Consider the following 23,349-nt stretch of genomic DNA (forward strand, 5'->3'; position numbering starts at 1 on the left):
ACGCACGCCAGGTGCTCGACGTAATGCCATCGTGTGCAAGAGAGCTTGAGCGAGGCGGGTAGTTAACAGGCCTGGGTTAGGGTTAGCTAGGAGTTTAGTGGAGAAGTTTGTTGGGTCAGAGGATCAAGCTCACAATGCAAACTAAAAATCATGCCAAATCTGGCTATGCACACAAAGTGCTCGACAGAGTTTCATGGGCATCTAGGCATCTGTTGGGGTGGCCAAAAACTCCAGATCCTAGTCTCCTTAGATGATAGAGAGGATGGCAATGTTAGTTGGGCAAAACCAGAAACTTGTTAGTGCAAGTTTTTTAGAAAACCAAATCTGGGCAGAAACTAAAGGCTATTATTGCATGGACCAAAAATGTTCCAATGGGTCCCATCTCCTGGGCTTAAGGGTTTTGTAGGGTGGTTTACAAGCAGGAGAAAGATCATGGGCACTAGAGCAGAATAAAATAGACTTGCAGTATAAAACACCCAACCGGACCAGAGAGCAAAAGAGGATGATTTGCTCAATTTTTTCAAAGAACACCAGTGGATTTTTGCACAAAGATGAATTATATACTCCCACTGACATCCCCTAATTTTGGCGGAAGTTTTAAAGGAATATTTAAATAGGTTGTAGTGCAAAAGTGCAAACTGGACCAGATTTGAAAATTTGGAGTAGAGCTCAAAATCTCCAAATTCTTAAGAGAGGTTTTTGCATAAAAGTGATTTAGGGACATCATATGTCATCCCCAAATTTTGGTGGGGATTTTAAAGAAGTATTTGAAATGGTTGCAGTGCAAAAGAGGCTCCAAAACTTATGAAACATCATTTTTAAATGAATAAAGCTCAGGAAAAACAATTATGCAAATAAATCCACTGATAAAAGAAATGTTTTCTTGAGAGGGTATACAAGTCCAATAATATTTTTGGAAAGTTTTCACTTGGCGTAAAAACCCCACAATATCAAAGAAAAGAGAGGTTCTGAAATCAAAAGATAAATCCAGAAAATAAAAATTTAATTTCCTGGCAAAATTTTAATAAACAATCATGGTTAAATTTTTGGGGTGTTACACCTGCCTGGGACCTCCTAACTACTCCTGGTCGTCGGCGGTCTTCACGTAGTAGCATCCATCGGCGGTGGCATCTGGCTCCAGGGATCCACCATCTGGTTTCATCAACCGCAAAGAAGGAAGGGGGGAAAAGGGGTATACTAAGTAACCGTGAGTACTCATCCAAAGTACTCGCAAGCATCAGATCTACACTAAGTATGTATTGGTATCAAATTTAAGGGTAGTAACTATGGACTGAACTGCAGAAATGCCAGAATAGAGGGGAAGGCCTAGCCTAACGAAGACTAGCATCTTCAAGCAACTCCGAGCATCTTGCAGCATGTAGGAGAGTAAAGAATAGCAGTTTAATTAACAAGCATGTTGTAACAACAACGCCCAGAGATCCTTCCTCGGCTCCCTGCGAGAAAGCAATCTCGGAGCCACATATCCATCACATATCTCAAGTATCCATTTCTAGTTATATAAGATCAGGATATAAGTCTGAACGTCCATTACCATGGACATGGTATTCGAATATATATCTTCCCTGCAGGGGTGCACCACGTTACCCAACACGCTCGATCACTTTGGCCGGACACACCTTTCTGGGGTCAATGCCCGGCCTCGGAAGATCAACACGTCGCAGCCCTACCTAGGCTCAGTAGAAAGGTCCCCGCCGGTCTACATCCTAAGCACTCCGGGGTCTGGGCCCATAGCCCGTTGCACTCCGGGTCGTTGTGTGCAGGGTGGATAACAGCACCATCCGTGTAGTGGATGACAGGATCCAACCGTGCCACAATGCTGAACTGGACATCTGACAAAGCTTCGGCTGATACCACGACATCGAGGCCCATATCTATTCTTGCATGGTGGTTAGTGCATAAAGGCCAAGGGCCAACTCAGAACAAATACCCAAACCTGTTAGTGCATTGGGGGCTCGCGGAAACGAGCAAAGACTCACGATAAGGTGACCCTGTCGCCCCGTCTCATGGACTTACGGCAAGCGCCCGGACTGTCCGGCCGTGCCACATGGAAAACTCGCGGGTGCTCAATGGGCCCGCCCGACTTTCACATCAACTCGCGGGTACCCCTCAGGGCCGACCCGACTTCAACAATGGTCTCAAGTAAAGTCAAGGTAGCCGTGTGTCCAAACATCAAGGGGAAAACCCGAGGAATCACCCACGAAGGATTCCACTCAATGTAATCATCAAGGTGAACGTCAGAGGGACCACCCTCGAGGTTCACACTTGAGGTGTTGAACGACAGAGCCGTATCAAGAATGGTGAAAGAGGAAATCACCCTCGATGACCACGACCGAATAGCTACACTATAGAATTATCATCAGGAGTGCGTTATGAGGGATCACCCTCGGCACTCGATAGTAGCTCTGCAGAGTCGAGCAACTAAAGGGGCGTGATGTGATGTGAGGTGTCAGGCTCTGGTCATCGATCACGCTGATTGAGTCGTCGATGATGAAGCAGGGGCAACAAGGACAAGTACTGGGGGTCACTGATGGATCACTAACCAACCTATACTAAGCAGTTTAGGATAAGTAGGTAAGGTACAATGAGCAGGTTACAAAAGCAGGCTATGCATCAGAATAGGAGCAAACAATAACAATAGCAAAATCTAATGCAAGCATGAGATATGGAATGGGCGATATCGGGATGATCAAGGGGGGGGGCTTGCCTGGTTGCTCAGACAAGAAGGAGGGTCGTCGGTGACGTAGTCGATCACAGGGGCATCAGCAGCGGTCTTGAGGTCTACCGGAGAGAAGAGGGGGAAGAAGTAGTAAATACAAGCAAACATATGCATAACAAGACAATAAACAGTGCTAGAGGCGTTCTAACGCAGCGCTAGGCGACACTTGTGAAGGGGAAAACATCCAGGAAAGTTTCCTTGTTCCGGACGTGTGTCAGACAAATGAACCGGAGGGGAAAGGTTCGACATTTGCTATGCTAGGGACGTGTGGCAGACGAACGGACCGCGTATTCGGATTTGTCTCTTTGTTCCGAGCAACTTTCATGTAGAAAACTTTTTCATCCGAGTTACAGATTATTTTCTAAGATTTTCTAAAGTTTAATGTTTTTCTAGATTTATTATTAATTCGCAAATAAATAGAAAATACTAAGTGTACCTAGCCATGTGCTAGCCACAGAGGCTGACTGGTGGGGTCCAGTGGCAGGGTTGGCCTAGTCAACATTGACTAGTCAAAAGGAGAATAGTGCAGGCGGGACCCGACTGTCATTGACTTAGGCAATTTTAATAAAATTTAACACTTAACTAATAGTAGTGGGGGTCTACATGTAATTGACTCATATTTTTAATCAAAGGGGTTATTTAACCCAGGGGGCCCATCTGTCTTGGGTGGTTAGTGATGAGAGTTAGCATTTGAGGGGAATTAGCCCCCTAATTAAATTGCATAGAGCCGGCCAGAGGCTCAGCCGTGTGCACACACACGCACGTACAGGGGCGTTCGGCCATGGCTGCTCGAGCAAGCAACCGACAACAGGCGGCTGGCGGTAGCAACCCGGCAGGGCAGGTGCGTGCGGGCCAGGGTACGTATGCGGTAGTGGGCGGCCAGGGTGCGGGGGAGCGGGGCGGCGCTGGGCAGCAGCAGCAGCACTGTAGCGACAGCGACAGAGGCGGGCGCACACGGAGGGGAAGCGGGGCACGACCCCGAGAGGTCGTGGTCCTAGTGGGCACGCGGCCGGGTGAGCCAGCACGCAGCCAGGGAGGCGAGGGCGCGCCGGGAGTCCCGCAGGACGTGGACTGGAGGTGGTGGTGGCCGCAGTGAGCGCGAGCGTGGGGAGCGACGGACGAGCATGGGTGCGATGCTATGGCGCTGGATTCGAAGGGTACTTGGGAGGGAGCGACAGAGGGCTCACCCAGGAAGCAGATGGCGTTCTCGAGGAAGTCGGGGATGGAGCGAAGGCAATGAATCCATTAATGGTGTCGCGGTGTCCAGAGGTAGATGACGATGTTGATCCATGCGATCCAGGGGCTCCCGACTCCAATTGGTGGATGTAGTCGAAGGAGTGGACGTCGACGAAGCTCGCGGTTGAGGTGGCTGGGCGCAGGGAGCACGGTAGGCACATGGACGTCGAAGACCATGGCAGCGAGGGCTCGAGCGTGTGCGAGGGCAAGAGCTACGGCGCGAGGGGGGGGGAGGAGAGGTTAGGGTTCGGCAGGGGGGTCGAGAGGTACTTGTAGGTCACCAGGGAGGTGCTCGATGGCCGGCATGTGGCCGATCCACGGTGTGGACGGGCGCACGACAGCCACCCAGCCCCCTATGAACAGAGGAAGGAGAAATAGGAGGAGTTGGGCTGGGCTGTGTACTGTAGCAGTGGGCTACAGTGCACAGTGTAGCTTTGACTCCCCCTTTTTTTATAATTTATTAGCGAAAGAAAATGAATTTGGTTCATTTGAAATTTGGCACATAATTCGAGAACAACATTGTGGTGTTGCATAAAAAGTTTTAGAGCCAACGGAATTGTTCAAGCATTTTTAGAAATTGAATAGGTCAACTAATATGCTGCTGGGCCACTTTATGTTTTCCTAGGGACTAAAGGGAGAGCCAAATGATGTTGGTTGCCACATGATAATTACCTAGTGAATATTTGCAACCCAACAAACATTTTTGTTTTGACATTTGAAAACTTTATTTATTTGACTTTATTTTGAATTTGAATTTGGACCGGATTCGAACCAACGCGAGTTTAATAATAGTAATCATGATGACGTGGCATCATTAGTAGGGAATTACTGTAGCTTACTTATTCGGGCGTTACAATTCTCCTCCACTACAAGAAATCTCGTCCCGAGATTGAAGGGGTGGAGTAAGGGGGGAAGACTCGGGAAGGACGGAGCTCAACACTAGATAGGTACCTGGGGGCTATCTCACTGAACATGCCATAGAGACATCTCTCGAGTTGAAATTCAAGAAGTCATCAAGATCAAGGTAAGGAGGTGCAATAAGAAGCTTTAAGCGGGTAGGCAATTGTTCGTTGCCTGAAACAGAGTGTGAAAGGGGTTCAGTGCATCGAAAATAAGTATTGCATCTGATTGCAGATCAGATCACAAGAAGGTGGCTCGTGAATTACATACGAAGCCAAGCATGAGGAACAATTTTGTAAGACAGAGATGTACAGGAGAGTCAGGTTTCGATCCTGTGGAACTGTGGGTTATGGGCCCACCATGTGGGTTAAAGGTAGGAAGGGTGCTAGCATATGCACGGTCATGATAGCAAGGTAGGTCAGAGGATAGCCTGTCAGTTATGTTGGCAACAACGTTGGTACCAAGGGCGAGGGACGAAGAGAACCATTTTCCTGCTCGTTAAGACGAGGCGGACAAATAGGCAAAGTTCTCGTCCATCAGTGGCTACCGGAATGCCATCAACAATAGTAACAAGGTCTTACTGACAGAGTTGTACATCGAGGCATTTACATAAGAAGCGAATTATCACTGCTCATATATGTTACGTTACAAGAAAGTTTAAACAAAACAATGGAAAGTAAAGTGTAGACATCGAATCACTTATCGGTGTTCTCAAGTGTCTAACAACTCAGAACCCGTAGAAACTTGGAATCAGCAAGAATTAATAGTTCATGAAGAACTCATAAGATGTTATGTAGTTCCGTGATATTCTCGAGATACTAGAGGGTAATACTCGAGGGTATAGCAGAACAGAGGTTGGACGGGTGAAATGAACTACAGAAGACAAGTACTTCCACTTGTCTGAGAAATTAAATCAAAGAAGAACAATCATGGTTGGAACCACGGTTGCGAAGGACGAAACATAGATACTAGATGAACTTATCATAAGAGGATTATTATTATAACAAGAAGCTTCCATGATAGGATGTACATCGTGTCTATGGGCATGAACACAAAGTTCAAGGTCGACTCCCACTTCTCCAATGCATAACCTTCCATTCACTTCTCGCATTCGAACAAGTTGTAGCATTGAAAATTTACCTCGCAAAAAGCCAGCAGAGTATAACCCGCACAATTTTTGAGTTCGCGCGGATTCAGGGAAGACATAGATTCAACCCATCGTGGCATCTTAGGAACATATACCACAAACTTCATGAGTACTCAAGCTCGGAAGTAGAGTATGGTTGACAAGAGCGGGGATACAATTTACCAAAGGCATTATGTATCCGAGGAAAGGCTCACAAGGTTTACTGAATATGAAGGATGATGTCGGATAAACCCAACAAAGGATCTGGTGGTCCACAAGGGATATGAGGTGAGCATGGATACTCAACCAGAAGAAGAAAGAATGCAAGGAGATCAGATTATAGAAACAATTGACTAATTCAAGGCTCAAATGCAACGGAATTACGATTCCCAAAATCAAGGGATCAGAAGCAAACGCTCTGACCAAGGATGGATAAGTGGAATAGACTTGGGGCACAATCGATGGCAATCTGATTGGCCGAGAACCAGCTCATGTTCGGGAAGACGTATGAGCCGGAAAGGTAATCTATAAGGATTAACTGATGATTGCGACACAAACATATCAAATCGAAAGACTGAAGATGATAATGACAAAGGATGTCAATGGATACTGCTAGGCATGTGGAATTAACTAGAGTGTAGGTAGGTAAGACCTTCTAGAGCAATAGGCGACAGAGGTCATCGAAAGCTCGAATTGTATTACAAAGTATCTTATGAAGCATAAGAATAACTGGGGATGAATGGATACTCGATAAGAGTGAGTAATTATCTGTAGGGGTATTCATGTGGCAAGGACTGCAGGGTAGTAAGCATAAAGGATTCTCAAAACATCGAAGAGTATTTCAGGACATCTTGTAATAACAAGAGCAACTGGTGATGAAGGTATGAACGACAACGTAGGTAGTTATGCATAAGGATTTTTCTGTGGTAGGGATTGTAACGGCGAAGGGCGGAAGGGTCTCAGTAAAACATCAGAGAGCATCTTCAGAATCTTCTGGTGCACCAAGCAATCATCTGGGGTGAGGGGCTCTCCGGGAGAAAGTATTTACGAGAACCTAGAGTTAGAGTTAACAAAACCATTTAACCCAAATAGAAGGGAGATCAGAGTCCCAGAGTATAGTCGAGGAGTAAAAGATCCTAATACCACCCAATGGCGACGTGGGCCCATAAGCCGCACAACCATGTTAGTAAATCAGTTTTTTTCAAAGACTAGACTCAACTTCGGCCAAGGAGTTGGAAAGGGGGATCCTACAGGTAGTCGGCTCTGATACCAACTTGTGACGCCCCCGATTCAATCGTACACTAATCATACACGCAAATGTGTACGATCAAGATCAGGGACTCACGGGAAGATATCACAACACAACTCTAGACACAAATAAAATAATACAAGCTTTATATTACAAGCCAGGGGCCTCGAGGGCTCGAATACATAGCTCGATACACAAGAGTCAGCGGAAGCAACAATATGTGAGTACAGACATAAGTTAAACAAAGATGCCTTAAGAAGGCTAGCACAAAGATCAACGATCAAAGAGGCAAGGTGTAACTCCCGGATAATTAAGCTACAGTAATTCCATGCTAATGATGCCATGTCATCACTTTTACTGTTGCTAAGTCCCACGTTGGTTCAAACCAATTCAAATCTCAAATTTAAAATAAAGTCAAACAACGAAAGTTTTTCAAATGGCAAAAATAAAATGTTCAAAGTGTGGCAAATATTCCATAACCAATTATGGTGCTGACCCAACATTTTTGTAAAAATATTTAAATGCTCCTTGTGATTAAGACAGTGATAATCATATTTAATTAAATGCCTTTCCTAAGATAAAAATTAGCAAACTATATTTATTTGGGAGTAGAACCTTTTGTGGCTGAGGGCTAAACTAAAACATTAATTTAGATATTGGTCTCATATTTTATAAAACTATAATATGCTAATAGTAAATAAAACAGTAAAGAAGAAATAAATAAAAAGAAAAAAAACACACACACGCACACACACAAAAAAAGGGGCAAACCCCCGTGCCCCCTCTGGGCCTTGGGCCAACTGGCCACTGGCCGGCCCGAGCGCACTGCCTCCCCCCTCCCTGTTCACGGGGGGGATCGTGGGCAGCACCGATGCCCGCCACGGCACCGACCATCGCCGTGGCGGCCATCTGCCGTCTCCCCGGGGCTATAAGGCGGCCCCGACGCCTCTCCCTCGCGCCCCCGAACCCTATCCCTCATCCCCTTCTCCCTCGCGCCGTTTTCCCTCTCCTCCCCGCAACAAGCCGAAGCTCCGTCGTCATGGCCGTCGCCAACCTCGCGCCCATCATCGTCCCCGCCACCTAGGACGGCACCAGGGGCTCCGACGACCTCGTCCACGTCAACTCCAAGGGCCAGATCGAGATCATCGCCCCTCTGTGGATTGGATCGACCTCGTCTTCTTCCACGGGCGCCGCCGGAGATCTTCTTCGGTCCCATCCGCCCTGCAGCTCCTAAGCTAACACCGAGCCTCCTTGTGCTCCTCGGTGAGCTCCTCTTTCCTTCCCCTCGCTTTCTAGCTCGAATCTGCGCCCGTAGCCTAGCTAGTCGTCGCGTCCGTAGCTCGCCTCCCCACCGTGCTCACCGCCGCCCGAGCTCGTGCTCGTCATGGACAGTGCTCCCTGCGCTGCTGTTTTGCTGTTGCTGCTCCCGCGAAGTCGCCCTGCAGCCCTGCCGCTCCCGCCATCACGCCCGAGCTCCTGAGGAGCTCATGGTCGTCGCCTTGCCTACACCCCTGGCCGCGTCTGGGTCGCGGCCTGACCGCCGCGCCTGCGCCCAAGCACGCCCTCGCGGCTGCTGCTTCCCGTGCGCTCGCCGCGCACGCGCGCGCGAGCCCGCGCCTGTCCTGCGCCATTGCCGCGACCGGTGTTCCGCCCCGTCTCCATTAGCTCCGGCCGCCACTACACTCTGCTCCCCCCCCCCCGTCTCGTCCGTGTCCGCGCCCGCCTGGGGCCGCGTGGCCTCCGCCACGCGCGCCCTGCCGGCGCCTCGCCGCTCCGGCTGGCGCCCCCCAGCCGCAGCCATCCTCGCCAGCGCCTCGCCAACACCACGGCCTCGCAGTGCCCCATTGGACGGGCGCCCACGCCCCAGCGCCCGGCCCGCGCTGGCGCCGCCCTCCATCGGCGTCGCCCTCCACCGGTGCCGCCGCACCGCCCACCACCGTTGCCGCCGTGGCCGGCGCCCACCGGTGCCGTCGTGCCCTTCTGGGCGGGATCCCCGTCGCCCAGGCGGGTTTGCCCGCACCCAGTTCTGCTCCCCTGCGCCCGTTAGACCCCCCCCCCCCTCAGGCATATGACATATGGGCCCATGCCCTTGATTAGATAAAAAAAGAAGTGTAAAAAAACATATTAAAAATAATAATTAATTAATTAGTTAAATGCTTAATTAACTTAATTAATTAATCTTAATTAAACTAATGAACTAGATTAGTTAATTAAAATTGTAGTTGGATAAATGTGTCCATGACAAGGGGCCCCACCCCCTGTTGACCAGTCAAACTTTGACTGGTCAACTGGGACCCCCCGGACCCGCATGTCACCCTCTGGTACACCTCTGTGTACATAGAGCTGGGTACCCATAGCATTTTAATCTTTATTCTCGGATTAAAATTAATTCCAAAATATTGTTTAAATCTTTGAAAATTAATAGAAATTAAACCGTAACTCGGATGAAAAAGTTTTATACATGAAAGTTGCTCAGAACGACAAGACGAATCCGGATACGTGGTCCGTTCATCTGCCACACGTCTCTAGCATAGCGAACCTGTAAACTTTCTCCTCCAGTTCATCTGTCTGACAAACGTCCGGGACCGGGAAAGCTTTCCCGGATGTTTCCCCCTTCGCCAGTAACGCGTAGCACTATGTTAGAACACCTCTAGCCCCGCTTATAATCATGTTGTGCATATGTTTGCGTGTATTTACTGTTTTTTCCACCTCTTCTCTCCGGTAGACCCCGAGACCGCTGCTGATGCCCCTGTGATCGACTACGTCGACGACGACCCTTCTTCCGTTTCAGCGGAGCTTCCAGGGAAGCCCCCCCTTTGATCATCCCGACATTGCCAATCTATACTCTCATGCTTGCATTAGATTTTGCTATTGTTATTGTTTGCTCCTATTCTGATGCATAGCCTGCCTTTGTACCTGCTTTTGTTACCTACCTGCTTATCCTAAACTGCTTAGTATAGGTTGGTTAGTGATCCATCAGTGACCCCCACTTGTCCTTGTTGCCCCTGCCTCATCATCGCGACTCGGTCAACATGATCGACGACCAGAGCCCGACACCTTACATCACGTCACGCCCCTTTAGTTGCTCGACTCTGCAGAGCTACTATCGCGTGCCAAGGGTGATCCCTCATAACGCACTCCTGATGATAATTATGTAGTGTAGCTATTCGGTCGTGGTCATCGAGGGTGATTTCCTCTTTCACCATTACCGATACGGCTCTGTCGTTCAACACCTCAAGTGTGAACCTCGAGGGTGGTCCCTCTTATGTTCACCTTGATGATTACATCGAGTGGAATCCTCCGAGGGTGATTCCTTGGGTTTTCCCCTTGATGTCTGGACACACAGTTGCCTTGACTTTACTGGAGACCGTTGTGAAGGCCGGGCGGGCCCGGAGAGCACCCGTGCGATGTGACAGTGGCGGCTGGCTGTTTAGCGGTATCACCCAGGAGGGGTGATAGCTCCGGACTTGTCCCGATAGCCGTCACTCCTTTTAATAATGCACTAATAGGTTTGGGTATTTGTTCCGAGTTGGCCTTTGGCCTTTACGCACTAACCACCATGCGAGAATAGTTATGGGCCTCGACGTCGCAGTATCAGCCGAAGCTTTGTCAGATGTCCAGTTCAGCATTGTGGCACGGTCGGATCATGCTGGCCATCCGAGGCGGTGCTGGTATCCACCCTGCATACAATGATCCGGAGTGCAACGGGCGATGGGCCCAGACCCTGGAGTGCTTAGGATGTAGACCGGCGGGGACCTCTCTGCTGAGCCTAGGTCGGGCTGCGACGTGTTGATCTTCTGAGGGCGGGCATTGACCCCAGAAAGGTGTGTCCGGCCAGAGTGATCGAGCGTGTTGGGTAACGTGGTGCACCCCTACAGGGAAGATCTTTATTCGAATACCGTGTCCTCGGTAATGGACGTTCAGACTTATATCCTGATCTTATACAACTAGAAATGGATACTTGATATGTGATGGATATGTGGCTCCGGGACTGCTTTCTCGCAGGGAGTCGAGGAAGGATCTCTGGGCATTAATGTTACAACATGCTTGTTAATTATAAACTGCTATTCTTTACTCTTCTACATGTTGCAAGATGCTTGGAGCTGCGTGAAGATGCTAGTCTTTGATAGGCTAGGCTTTCCCCCTCTATTTTGGCATTCTGCAGTTCAGTCCACAGATACAAACCTTCCATTTGATACTAGTGCATACTTAGTATAGATCTGATGCTTGCGAGTACTTTGGATGAGTACTCACGGTTGCTTTGCTACCCCTTTCCCCCCTTCTTTCTTCTTTCCGGTTGATGCAACCAGATGGTGGATCCATGGAGCCAGATGCCACCCCCGCCGACTACTACTACTACCCAGAGGCTGCCTTCTACTACGTGGAGCCTGCCGATGACCAGGAGTAGTTAGGAGGTCCCAGGAAGGAGGCCTTGCCTCTTCGATCGTTGATGTTTGCGCTAGCCTTCTTAAGGCAAAACTTGTTTAACTTATGTCTGTACTCAGATATTGTTGCTTCCGCTGACTCTTGTGCTTTCGAGCTATGTATTCAAGCCCTCGAGGCCCCTGGCTTGTAATATGAAGTTTGTATGACTTTCATTTGTGTCTAAATTTGTGTTGTGATATCTTCCCATGAGTCCCTGATCTTGGTCGTACACATTTGCGTGCATGATTAGTGTATGGTCGAAAAGGGGGCGTCACACAAGGCCTCTTGCCTGGGACCTCCTAACTACTCCTGGTCGTCGGTGGTCTTCACGTAGTAGCATCCATCGGTGGTGGCATCTCGCTCCAGGGATCCACCATCTAGTTGCATCAACCGGAAAGAAGAAGGAAGGGGGAAAAGGGGTATACTAAGTAACCGTGAGTACTCATCCAAAGTACTCGCAAGCATCAGATCTATACTAAGTATGTATTGGTATCAAATGGAAGGGTTTTCACTGTGGACTGAACTGCAGAAATGCCAGAGTAGAGGGGAAGGCCTAGCCTAACAAAGACTAGCATCTTCAAGCAGCTCCGAGCATCTTGCAGCATGTAGGAGAGTAAAGAATAGCAGTTTAATTAACAAGCATGTTGTAACAACAACGCCCAGAGATCCTTCCTCGGCTCCCTGCGAGAAAGCATCTCGAAGCCACATATCCATCACATATCTCAAGTATCCATTTCTAGTTATATAAGATCAGGATATAAGTCTGAACGTCCATTACCATGGACATGGTATTCGAATATATATCTTCCCTGCAGGGGTGCACCACGTTACCCAACACGCTCGATCACTTTGGCCGGACACACCTTTCTGGGGTCAATGCCCGGCCTCGGAAGATCAACACGTCGCAGCCCTACCTAGGCTCAGTAGAAAGGTCCCCGCCGGTCTACATCCTAAGCACTCCGGGGTCTGGGCCCATAGCCCGTTGCACTCCGGGTCGTTGTGTGCAGGGTGGATAACAGCACCATCCGTGTAGTGGATGACAGGATCCAACCGTGCCACAATGCTGAACTGGACATCTGACAAAGCTTCGGCTGATACCACGACATCGAGGCCCATATCTATTCTTGCATGGTGGTTAGTGCATAAAGGCCAAGGGCCAACTCAGAACAAATACCCAAACCTGTTGGTGCATTGGGGGCTTGTGGAAACGAGCAGAAAATCATGATAAGGTGACCCTGTCGCCCCGTCACATGGACTTACAGCAAGGGCCCAGACTGTCCGGCCGTGCCACATGGAAAACTCGCGGGTGCTCAACGGACCCGCCCGACTTTCACATCAACTCGCGGGTACCCCTCAGGGCCGACCCGACTTCAACAATGGTCTCAAGTAAAGTCAAGGTAACCGTGTGTCCAAACATCAAGGGGAAAACCTGAGGAATCACCCACGAAGGATTCCGCTCAATGTAATCATCAAGGTGAACGTAAGAGGAACCACCCTTGAGGTTCACACTTGAGGTGTTGAACGACAGAGCCGTATCGGGAATGGTGAAAGAGGAAATCACCCTTGATGAACACGACCGAATAGCTACACTACAGAATTATCATCAGGAGTACGTTATGAGGAATCACCCTCGTCACTCAATAGTAGCTCTGCAGAGTCGAGCAACTAAAGGGGCGTGATGTGATGTGAGGTGTCAGGCTCTGGTCGTCGATCACGCTGATCGAGTCGTCGATGATGAAGCAGGGGCAACAAGGACAAGTACTGGGGTTCACTGATGGATCACTAACCAACCTATACTAAGCAGTTTAGAATAATCGTGTAAGGTACAATGAGCAGGTTACAAAAGCAGGCTATGCATCAGAATAGGAGCAAACAACAACAATAGCAAAATCTAATGCAAGCATGAGATATGGAATGGGCGATATCAGGATGATCAAAGTGGGGGCTTGCCTGGTTGCTCAGACAAGAAGGAGGGTCATCGGTGACGTTGTCGATCACAGGGGCATCAGCAGCGGTCTTGAGGTCTACCGGAGAGAAGAGGGGGAAGAAATAGTAAATACAAGCAAACATATGCATAACAAGACAATAAACGGTGCTAGAGGCGTTCTAACGTAGCACTAGGCGACACTGGTGAAGGGGGAAACATCCAGGAAAGTTTTCTCGGTTCCGGACGTGTGTCAGACAGATGAACCGGAGGGGAAAGGTTCGACTTTTGCTATGCTAGGGACGTGTGGCGGACGAACGGACCGCGTATTCGGATTTATCTCTTCGTTCCGAGCAACTTTCATGTAGAAAACTTTTTCATCCGAGTTACGGATTATTTTCTAAGGTTTTCTAAAGTTTAATGTTTTTCTAGATTTATTATTAATTCGCAAATAAATAGAAAATACTAAGTGTACCCAGCCATGTGCTAGCCACAGAGGCTGGCTGGTGGGGTCAAGTGGTAGGGTTGACCTAGTCAACATTGACTAGTCAAAAGGAGAATAGTGCAGGCGGGACCCGGCTGTCATTGACTTAGGCAATTTTAATAAAATTTAACACTTAACTAACAGTAGTGGGGGTCCACATGTAATTGACTCATATTTTTAATCAAAGGGGTTATTTAACCCAGGGGGCCCATTTGTCCTGGGTGGTTAGTGATGAGGTTTAGCATTAGAGGGGAATTAGCCCCCTAATTAAATTGCACAGAGCCGGCCAGAGGCTCAGCCGTGTGCACACGCACGCACGTACAGGGGCGTTCGGCCATGGCTGCTCGAGCAAGCAACCGGCAACAGGCGGCCGGCGGTAGCAACCCGACAGGGCAGGCGCGTGCGGGCCAGGGTACGTATGCGGCAGTGGGTGGCTAGGGCGCGGGGGAGCGGGACGGCACTGGGCAGCAGCAGCAGCCCTGCAGCGACAGCGACAGAGGCGAACGCGCGCGGAGGGGTAGCGGGGCGCGGCCCCGAGAGGTCGTGGTCCTAGTGGGCACGCGTCCGAGTGAGCCAGCGCGCGGTCAGGGAGGCGTGGGCGCGCCGGGAGTCTCGCAGGGCACGGACCGGAGGTGGTGGTGGCCGCGGTGAGCGCGAGCGTGGGGAGCGACGGACGAGCACGGGTGCGGTGCTATGGCGCTGGATTTGAAGGGTACTTGGAAGGGATCGACAGAGGGCTCACCCTGGAAGCGGATGGCATTCTCGAGGAAGTCAGGGATGGAGCGAAGGCAACGAATCCATTAATGGTGTCGCGGTGGTCGGAGGTAGATGACGATGTCGATCCCTGCGATGCAGGGGCTCCCGACTCCAATTGGTGGATGTAGTCGAAGGAGTGGACGTCGACGAAGCTCGCGGTCGAGGTGGCTGGGTGCGGGGAGCTCGGTAGGCACGTGGGCGTCGGAGACCATGGCGGTGAGGGCTCAAGCGTGTGCGAGGGCAAGAGCTACGACGCGAGGGGGAGTGAGGAGAGGTTAGGGTTTGGGAGGGGGGTCGAGAGGTACTTGTAGGTCGCCAGGGAGGTGGTGGATGGCCGGCACGTGGCCGATCCACGGCGTGGACGGGTGCACGACGGCCACCCAGCCCCCTGTGAACAGAGGAAGGAGAAATAGGAGGAGTTGGGCTGGGCTGTGTACTGTAGCAGTGGGCTACGGTGCACAGTGTAGCTTTGTCTCCCCCTTTTTTATATAATTTCTTTTTTGTTTTAAATTTCTGCCACTGTTTTCTATTTATTAGCAAAATAAAATGAATTTAGTTCATTTGAAATTTGGCACATAATTCGAGAACAACATTGTGGTGTTGCATAAAAAGTTTTAGAGCCAACGGAATTGTTCAAGCATTTTTAGAAACTGAATAGGTCAACTAATATGCTGCTGGGCCACTTTATAGTTTCCTAGGGACTAAAGGGAGAGCCAAATGATGTTGGTTGCCACATGATAATTACCTGGTGAATATTTGCAACCCAACAAACATTTTTGTTTTGACAATTGAAAACTTTATTTATTTGACTTTATTTTGAATTTGAATTTGGACCGGATTCGAACCAACGCGAGTTTAACAACAGTAATCATGATGACGTGGCATCATTAGCAGGGAATTACTATAGCTTAATTATCCGGGTGTCACAACTCTCCCGCAACCCGTTGTACCCTCTACTTGAACATGGTGCTTTATGCTTCATATTATTATCCAATGATGTGTTGCCATCCTATGATGTCTGAGTAGATTTTCGTTGTCCTATTGGTGGTTGATGAATTGCTATAATTGATTTAATTTGCTTGTGGTTATGTTGCTGTCCTTTGGTGCCCATCATATGAGCGCGCGCGTGGATCACACCATAGGGTTAGTTGTATGTTGATAGGACTATGTATTGGAGGGAAAGAGTGACAGAAGCTTCAACCTAGCATAGAAATTGATGCATATGGGATTGAAGGGGGACCAATATATCTTAATGCTATGGTTGGGTTTTACCTTAATGAACGTTAGTAGTTGCAGATGATTGCTAATAGTTCCAATCATAAGTGCATAGAATTCCAAGTCAGGGATGACATGCTAGCAGTGGCCTCTCCCACATAAAACTTGCTATCGGTCTAGTAAAGTAGTCAATTGCTTAGGGACAATTTCACAACTCCTACCACCACTTTTCCACACTCGCTATATTTACTTTATTGTTTATTTATCTAAATAGCCCCTATTTTCTATTTACGCATTCTTTACTATCTTGCAAACCTATCCAAAAACACCTACAAAGTACTTCTAGTTTCATACTTGTTCTAGGTAAAGTGAACACTAAGCATGCGTAGAGTCGTATCAGTGGCAGATAGGGCTTGAGAGAATATTTGTTCTACCTTTAGCTCCTCGTTGGGTTCAACACTCTTACTTATCGAAAGAGGCTACAACTATCCCGTATACTTGCGGGTCATCACCCAACACCCTCTTTCCTAGGGTTTCAGTTCAGAATCTGTTTTTTGAGGACATCACATAATGCCTGATGCCCTTTGAGACTTCTATACATTCCTGTCTCAAGCAATGTCTTCAACCTGGCATTCTCATCAGCAATAGTAGTGGTATCCTCAGCAGAGGGGTTAGTTACCACATTAGCAGTTGAAGATATTGCAACAGTAGCAGCAGTAGAGCATCCAACAACAGAGACAACATTATCACACTCAATACATTTTAGACATGGTGGTTCAAATCCTTCCTGAGCGGAACTAATCTGTTGAGTGTTGAGTGACTCGTTCTCCTTTTGAAGATCTTCATGAGCCGATCTCAATTTCTCCAGCTCTTGCTTCCTTTGAAGATAATCACAGGGGAGCTTTTCATGAGAAGTTGAGAGCGTTTCATGACGACTTTCAAGTTCCACGTACTTAACATGAAGATTTTTAATGTCTTCAATTAAGGACTGAGTTCGGGTCATTCCCGCTTCCAATAGGTCATCGCTTTTGTCTAGCAACTTTTGAATATGTTCCATAGCATTCTGTTGTTCAGTTGCAATTTTAGCAAGTGTTTTGTAGCTAGGTTTAGATTCACATTCATAGTCATCTTCACTTGATGTTTGAAAGTAAGCATCACGTGAGTTTACCTTGGCACCACGTGCCATGAAGAAGTAGGTGGGAGCAGAGTCATCTTCATCCTTAGCGTCAGTGTTGGTGACGAGGCCATTGTCTTTAGTGTTGAAGATGGACTTGGCAACATACGCAGAAGCTAGAGCCAGGCTTGCCACGCCAGAATCAGATTCCTCTTCAGACTCAACCTCTCCCTCCTCAGATGCAGACTCCTCCTCTGAAGCCATCTCCTTGCCAACAAACGCACGATCCTTGCTTGATGAGCTCTTCTTGTGTGATGAAGACTTCGACGAAGACTTGGAAGAAGACTTTGAGGATTTCTTGTTGTTGTCATCAGAATCATATTCCTTGCTCTTCTTCTTCTTCTTTGTCTCATTGTCCCACTATGGACACTCAGAGATGTAGTGACCAGGTTTCTTGCACTTGTGGCATGTTCTCTTCTTGTGATCACGAGATGAAGCTTCATCATTTCTAGAGCTAGATCTTGAAGACTTTCTGAAGTCTTTCTTCTTAGTGAAGTTCTCGAACTTGTTCACAAGCATAGCAAGCTCCTTTCCGATATCTTCAGGATCCCCATAACTGCAGTTAGATTCTTCTTCAGATGAGGAAACATCCTTTGCCTTCAAAGCGCGAGTTCAGCCATAGTTGGGACCATATATATATATCTCTTTTCTTAGATAGCTGGAACTCATGTGTGTTGAGCCTCTCAAGTATGTCAGATGGATCTCGAGTCTTGAAGTCAGGGCGCTCTTGAATCATCAGGGCCAGGGTGTCAAATGAGCTGTCAAGTGATCTCAGAAGTGTCTTGACAATTTCGTGCTTGGTGATCTTAGTGGCGTCGAGTGCATGAAGCTCATTTGTGATATCAGTGAGGCGATCAAATGTGAGCTGGGCATTCTCATTATCATTTCTCTTGAAGCGGTTGAAGATATTGCGAAGAACATTGATCCTTGAATCTCTCTGGGTCGAGACGCCTTCGTTGACCTTGGAGAGCCAGTCCCAGACTAACTTTGCAGTTTCCAGAGCACTCACACGACCATACTGTCCTTTGGTCAGATGACCACAGATGATATTCTTGGTAGTCGAGTCCAGTTGAATGAACCTCTTGACATCAGCAGCAGTGACACCTTCACCGACCTTGGGAATGCCGTTCTTGATGACATACCAAAGGTCGACATCAATGGCTTCAAGATGCATACACATCTTATTCTTCCAGTAGGGGTAATCAGTGCCATCGAAGACGGTGCACGCAGCGGAGACTTTGATTATCCCTGCAGTCGACATAGCTAAACTCCAGGTGGTTAAACCGAATCACACAGAACAAGGGAGGACCTTGGTTTGATACCAATTGGAAGTGCTAGTATTCGACTAGAGGGGGGTGAATAGGCGATTTTTATGAAAGTCTTCAAAACATGGGTGCTTTGAAGACAAACAATAGAAATGAACCTATTGATATGCAGCGGAAGGTAGACTACACTAGACAAGCCATAGTCAAGTAAGCAATGAAGTGAAAGCACAAAGACTATTAGTAGCTAGGTAGTAAGGATCAGGATGGAAGATAGTATGAAGCCAAAAAGTAAATGGTCTTCACTCAGTGAAGTCAATCAGATCAGACAAATGGGCAATGACTTCACGAAGACAAACTGTAAGTAAAGAGAGGTGAAAGATAGAACCAGTTGCTCGGAGAGGACAAGGATTTTTTGAACCAGTTCCAGTTGCTGTGACAGCTGTACGTCTGGTTAGGGAGGCTAAGATTTAACTCAGAAGACCACGTCTCCATCTTATTCCCCTTGAGCTAAGAACACTTAGTCCTTGCCCAATCACTCTGGTAACTCTTCAAGGAAGACTTCCAAACCTTCATAGACTTCATTCACCGGCAATCCACAATGACTCTTGGATGCTCAGAACGCGACGCCTAACCTGCTGGAGGATTCACAGTCCTCAAGTGTAATAAGTCTTTAGATCATGCGGACAGAAAGACTTCAGTGATGCCTAACACTCTTTGGCTCTGGGTGTTTTGGGCTTTGTCCTCACAAGGATTACTCTCTCAAAGGCTTCGGAGGTGGGTTGCTCTCAAACGACAAAAGCCGTGCACTAACTCTGAGCAGCCACCAATTTATGGTGTAGGGGGTGGGCTATTTATAGCCAGGTGGCAACCCGACCTGATTTGTCCAAAATGACCCTGGGTCACTAAGGAACTGACATGTGTCCAACAGTCAAATTTCAAACACACGCGGCAGCTTGACTTGGGATACAAGTAAAGCTGACTCATCCAGCTCTGGATAAGATTTGCCCTCATTGTCTCCGCTTGAAGACATAGGATTTGGTTGAGCATCACCTCATTCACTCCGACTTTGTTCACTTGGACCCCACTTAACAGTACGGTGGTTGCTCTGACTAAACAAAGAAGAAAAGGAAACTACAAAACAACTATGTCTTCGCACTCCATAGTCTTCATGCGATGTCTTCTCATGTGATAGTCTTCAATGTGAATATCTTCACAGACCACAATTGTCTTCAATGTCTTCAAACATTTTTAGGGGTCATCTCTCGTAGGTAAACAAAATCAATATGGGACTACTATGTGTGTTATCCTGCAATTCTCACAAACACATTAGTCCCTCAACCAAGTTCGTCGTCAATACTCCAAAACCAACTAGGGGTGGCACTAGATGCACTTACAAAAGTAATGGTGGAAAAAGGAATAAACTTTATTTTCTATCTGGGAACCGCCTATGACGTATCTAGCATGGAAAGTGTTGAGATCTCTAAGTCATTTTCGTTGGTGGGAAAAGTATACCTCCCAAAATATTTTTATCTCTCAATTTAAGCTTTGAGCTCTGGCACCTCTACAAATCCCTACTTCCCTCCGCGAAGGGCCTTTCTTTAACTTATGCAATTTTTAGTTTGAATTTGAGTCTCCACCTTCTCTTATAAAGCACCAACTAAGGGGCACTATGATCGTATTTGAGCATTGGGTGTAGCTAATATTCGAGTGTGTTTCATGAATGGATCAATGATTGAGCATAATGGGCTAGGCATAACTTGCTTTAGTGTTGATATTTTGAAAGACATGGTTGCTTGTTGATATGCTTGAGTATTAAAGTCTTCATGTCATAACTAGACTATTGCTTTGAATCATATAAAATTCCATATGTCCATGCTATAAAGAAAAGAAATGTGATGAACATGTTAGGCAACATTCCACATCAAAAATTCTATTTTTATCATTTACCCACTCGAGGACGAGCATGAATTAAGCTTGGGGATGCTGATACGTCTCCAACGTATCTATAATTTTTGATTGTTACATGCTATTATATTATCATTCTTGGATGTTTTACAATCATTTTATAGTCATTTTATATCATTTTTTGGTACTAACCTATTGACATAGTGCCCAATGCCAGTTGTTGTTTTCTGCATGTTTTTTACATCACAGGAAATCAATATCAAACGAGTCCAAACACAGTGAAACTTCTTGAGGATTTTTTGGGGCCAGAAGACATCCAGTGAGCCAATGAAGCACCTTGGGGGTGCCTTGAGGGGGCATCACCCACCAGGGCACGCCTGGGGGCCCAGGCGCGCCCAGGTGGGTTGTGTCCACCTAGGGTGCCCCCTGAACCACCTTTTTGCTCTATAAATACCCCAATATTCCAGAAACCCTAGGGGAGTCGACGAAAATCAATTCTAGCCGCCGCAGAGTCCAAAACCACCAGATCCAATCTAAACACCATCATGGAGGGGTTCACCACTTCCATTGGTGCCTCTTCAATGATGTGTGAGTAGTTCTTTGTAGACCTATGGGTCCGTAGTTAGTAGCTAGATGGCTTCCTCTCTCTCTTTTGATTATCGATACAATGGTCTCTTGGAGATCCATATGATGTAAGCCTTTTTGTGGTGTGTCTGTTCGGATCCGATGAACTTTGAGTTTATGATCAGATCTATGTTTTTATCCATGAAAGTTATTTGAGTCTTCTTTGATCTCTTATATGCATGATTGCTTATAGCCTCGTATTTCTTCTCTGATATTTGGGTTTTGTTTGGCCAACTTGATCTATTTATCTTGCAATGGGAAGAGGTGTGATACGTCCATTTTGCATCATGCTTTTATATCGATATTTATTGCATTATGGGCTGTTATTACACATTATGTCACAATACTTATGCCTATTCTCTCTTATTTTACAAGGTTTACATGAAGAGGGAGAATATCGACAGTTGGGATTCTGGGCTGGAAAAGGAGCAAATATTAGAGACCTATTCTGCACAACTACAAAAGTCCTGAAACTCCACGAAAGTCATTTATGGAATTAATAAAAAAATACCGAGTGGAAGAAATATCAGAGGGGGGCCACCCACCGTCCATGAGGGTGGGGGGGCGCGCACTACCCCCTGGGCGCGCCCCCTGCCTCGTGGCCCCCTGGCAGCCTTCCGGTGACCATCTTATGCTATATGAAGTCTTTTACCCTGGAAAAAATAATAAGCAAGTTGTCGGTGTCAAAACCGGTGGATCTCGTGTAGGGGGTCCCAAACTATGCGTCTAGGCGGATGGTAACAGGAGACAAGGGACACGATGTTTTTACCCAGGTTTGGGCCCTCTCGATGGAGGTAAAACCCTACTCCTGCTTGATTGATATTGATGATATGGGTAGTACAAGAGTGGATCTACCACGAGATCAAGGAGGCTAAACCCTAGAAGCTAGCCTATGGTATGATTGTTGTTCGTCCTATGGACTAAAACCCTCCGGTTTATATAGACACCGGAGAGGGCTAGGGTTACACAGAGTCGGTTACAATGGTAGGAGATCTACATATCCGTATTGCCAAGCTTGCCTTCCACGCCAAGGAAAGTCCCATCCGGACACGGGACAAAGTCTTCAATCTTCTATCTTCATAGTCTTGGAGTCCGGCCAATGATGATAGTTCAGCTATCCGGACACCCCCTAGTCCAGGACTCCCTCAGTAGCCCCCGAACCAGGCTTCAATGACGATGAGTCCGGTGCGCATATTGTCTTCGGCATTGCAAGGCGGGTTATCCTCCAAATCCCACGTGCTTGCCGAATAGTGTCCGGCTTCCTTATAAATGTTGCGCTCCTTGGCTTCCACGTCCAATAATGGCCCTCTTCCACGTGTTGTATGAATGCGTTTTATCCCGTAGCCGCGTGAATAAGCCGCCTATAAGAGAGGCGAGGATCCAGATCCGAATCACACCATCCTCCTTCCGCGAGTACTCATCGAAGCGCCTCTGACAAAAATCCACTCCATCATGGACAGTCGACGTGGCTCCTCCTCTCGCGCTCCCAGCCCTCAGCCAGGAGATTAGAGGAGATGTTCAGTCCCGTATAGCGAGCTAGTGACGCTCCAAGCAGAGGGATACCTCCCCCCAGCCTTCATGGTTCCGGTCCGAGCTGGACTGGCCACCTACAAGGGTGGAAAGCAGGCGGAGAGCGTCCCCAATCCCTCCAAAGGAGAGCGGGTATGCTTCGTCCCTTATCTGATAAGGGGACTCAGATTTCCCATACATCCGTTTCTCCGGGGGCTCCTGGAGTTCTATGGACTCCAGCTTCACCACCTTACACCTGCCTCCATCTTGCACATCGCGGGCTTTGTAGCCCTTTGCGAGCTGTTCTTGGGCATCGAGGCCCATTTCGCATTGTGGAAGAGATTGTTTTGCCTTGTACCCCGTTCTCACGAGGGGTCGATATATCAAGTGGGCGGAGCCAAAGTATGGCGCATCGCCGGGACCGGATATCTATCCGGAACCCCGAAGAAGCCGTCCGAAGACTGGCCTTCGGAATGGTTTTATATGGAAGACGCCCCACTGCCGGACCCAGTTCGGATCGGCCTCCCGGAGTTCAGCAACGCTCCTCTGAAGAAACGCCTGAGCTGGCGCCCGCGGAGCCCTCAAAGGGAGAATGATAGGGGCGTCCAATATCTGATGGGCCGGATAAGGTTACTGGCTCATTCCGGATTAACCATGATTGGAGTCATGGCCACGTGCATCATGCGAGGGGTGCGGCCGCTCCAATATAGGGGCCACCCCATGTGGGATTTCAACGGGGAGGATGATGCCACCCGTCATGGCCGCAAGGGGCCGGGATCGGTTGACGATCTGGTGAAGATCCTGTCCGGCTTGTACAAGG

The 23,349-nt window shown here is 48.0% G+C and overlaps 1 long non-coding RNA gene across 1 annotated transcript; it reads left to right on the forward strand.

The window, feature by feature from the left end:
- Positions 1–8,141: 8,141 nt before the first annotated feature.
- Positions 8,142–11,858, forward strand: LOC123115882 (uncharacterized). Its single transcript, XR_006456795.1, has 2 exons — positions 8,142–8,511; positions 11,559–11,858. It is a non-coding gene; the product is annotated as an uncharacterized lncRNA (long non-coding RNA).
- The last annotated feature ends 11,491 nt before the right edge of the window (positions 11,859–23,349 follow it).

This window comes from Triticum aestivum, chromosome 5B, assembly GCF_018294505.1.
Source record: "Triticum aestivum cultivar Chinese Spring chromosome 5B, IWGSC CS RefSeq v2.1, whole genome shotgun sequence".
NCBI lineage: Eukaryota > Viridiplantae > Streptophyta > Magnoliopsida > Poales > Poaceae > Triticum > Triticum aestivum.